We start from the raw sequence: 2,976 nt of genomic DNA, 5'->3' as shown, positions 1-2,976 counted from the left end.
TCTCAAGGCAAGAATACTGAAGTGGTTTGCCATTCCCTTCTCCAGTGGACCACATTCTGTCAGACCTCTCCACCATGACCCGTCTGTCTTGGGTGGCCCCACATGGCATGGCTTATAGTTTCATTGAGTTAGACAAGGCTGTGGTCCGTGTGATAAGAATGGCTAGTTTTCTGTGATCATGGTTTCAGTCTGTCTGGCCTCTGATGCCCTCTCATGCCCTCTCTCTGTGCCTACCATCTTACTTGGGGAGTCAAGAAGATAAGAACTGAGAACTAATATGGAGGCCATTTGTTACTTATCAAGAGCAGTTCCACTGGTAATGGAGAGAAAAACCTGATTGGAATTATTTAAAATAATAATTGGAGAAGCATATGAAAAGTTTCAAAATCATCAGCCTTCAAGAAATGGCAAATTAATACTAAAGAGATACCAGTTTCTCCCACTAGACTGAATTAAATTAAAAGGACAGTAAAATCAGATGTTGGTGAGAATATGGAGATTTACATTGTTGGTGGCCATATAAATTGGTAAAGCCAGTTTGGAAAATTAACTGGCAATATCTTTTGAACTAAACATGATCCTACCACAATTCCATTCCAGGCTATATATCCAATAGGAATGAGTGCTGTGTGTAGCAAAATATTTTAAGAATGTTAAAGTAGCTTTATTAATGATAGCAAAAAGTTGAAAGCAATTCAAATATTCACCCATAGAATAGATAATCTGTGGTATGTTCATACAGCATACAAGAAATGAAAAAGAATGAACCACTGCCATCCTTAACAATACAAATGAATCTCACAGACGTAATATTGCATGAAGAAGCTAGACATGAAAGAGTATATACTGTGTGATTCCATTAATATGACATTCAGAAATAGGCAAAAATTAATCTATGCTGATAGAGTATAAAATTGATATTATCCTTGAGATAGTGATCAGAAAGGGGCATGAGAGAACCTCTCATGAGGACTGCTATTTATTCTAGTTTTAATCAGAGTTATGCTTAAATGTTATACACTTAAGATCTATGTATTTCATTCTCTGAGTGTGTCTCTCAGTCCGAGTCTTTGTGATCCCATGGACTATAGCCCGACAGGCTCCTCTGTTCATAGGATTCTCCAGAAAGGAGTGGGTTGCCACTCACTTCTCCAGAGGATCTTCCAACCCAGGGATCAAACTCACATCTTGCACATTACAGGAAGATTATTTACCATCTGAGCCATGAGGGAAGCCAAGTGCTTAAGTGCTATACACTTAAGATCATGTATTTCATTCTATGTAAGTCATACATTAATAAAAAGTGTTTAGACGTAGAATTAAGAAAAGATAATAGGGACAACTTTTTATTTTCTTTCCCTAATACTAACATGGGGAAGTTCTAAGCACATAGAATCTTAGAATGGGAAAGGATTTAAAGATCGTCCTGTCCGAACTTCTTCCACAGTACCCTATGAAGCATACCACTTTCCTGCAGGCTGGTGTCTGGAATATGTGCCTTTGAGTACTGATCACTTTTCTACATGTCTGGACATCATTTTGGTTGACTCTCTTGATTATCATGGTATGTCAGTCAGGAGAAAACATAGCAATATAGATTCAGGGTAAACTTAAGGAATGACTCCTATAAGAATCAAAGATACTAAAGGTCATGTTCTGTATGGAGATGAGTAATAGTGACCAACTCCTACCTTATATTTTATGAAGAGAAGCACCATCTCTCAAGTTTAGAAGGCATATTTCAGGCGAAAGGAAAGGTGTGTGCCAGTGCAAATCCCAGGTTATTCCAAACTGGAAGTTTCTCCACATATGAAAAATACACATAAATCTTTTGAGCTTCAGTGGGATCAGTTTAAATGCTTTTAGGTAAGCTGCTATAAAGATAGCAAAGACAAGAATGATCAAAGTAATGTCAGACCCCCAGCTGAACTGCTTGACTTGTTCAGAGGCTGCCTTTCAGCTTGTCCGAGTGAGGAGCTTTACCCTTTGTATTAATTTGGAAATAACTCATGACACAGCATAGACCAAATCCTCCCTCTCTTGAAGCCCAGCCAACTTCCGGGGCTATAACTTTCCTTGGTAAAGAGCACACCCTGAGCCTTGGGAAGCTTCCTTGAGAGATCCTCAGCAGTGAGATGTGGCAACAGCAGTAGGGACAAGAACTGATAAACTGGGAGAAGGAGTTTGTTGGGCTAGTGGGAATCTTTCTCCTGCTTTCTACCCTGGGCACACCAAAATCATGTAGTAAAGGAAATCTACCCTTCCCTGTGTGCAGGCTGCGTGCTAAGTTGCTTCAGTCATATCTGACTCTTTGTAACCCTATGGACTGTAGCCTACCAGGCTCCTTAGTCCCTGAAGCAAGTACAAATTTGAAGAGGGTGGAAACTGGCTGTGGAGCAGTTAGCATGGCAGGGATAAAGCTGTTCATTTTGTGGGAACATTTTGTGGGAAGCAGTTGAAGCAGGGAGTGGAGAGCAGAGTCATGAAAACCTGTCCTGCTGACTGCAATCTGTGCTACAGGAAATTGCATAATAGAGGTTTCATCAGCATCTAAGTTGCTGAAGCCAATGTTGTTCACCTCTTAGGACATGAGTCATGACTGTAAACACTCACTCACACAAACACACATACACTGATCTGGATGGTAATATCCAGTGGGAATCATGTGATGAAAATAGAAACAATCAAAAGATCATATAGTACCTTCATTATCAACCACTCCCACATAGGTGCACAAAAATATTAATTTAGAGACCAAAATGATGCTCACATGCAGTATACACTGTAAGTTCTCATTAGTTGTGTTGACTGAGAAACGAATGGATGTTGGCTAGTTCAGTTTAGTCGCTCAGTCATGTCTGACTCTATGCAACCCCATGAATCACAGCACGCCAGGCCTCCCTGTCCATCACCAACTCCCGGAGTTCACTCAAACTCACACCCATCGAGTCAGTGATGCCATCCAGCCATCTCATC

This window comes from Bison bison, unplaced genomic scaffold (genome assembly GCF_000754665.1).
Source record: "Bison bison bison isolate TAMUID 2011002044 unplaced genomic scaffold, Bison_UMD1.0 scf7180017864289, whole genome shotgun sequence".
In the NCBI taxonomy this organism is placed as follows: domain Eukaryota; kingdom Metazoa; phylum Chordata; class Mammalia; order Artiodactyla; family Bovidae; genus Bison; species Bison bison.
This window is presented reverse-complemented; position numbering follows the sequence as displayed.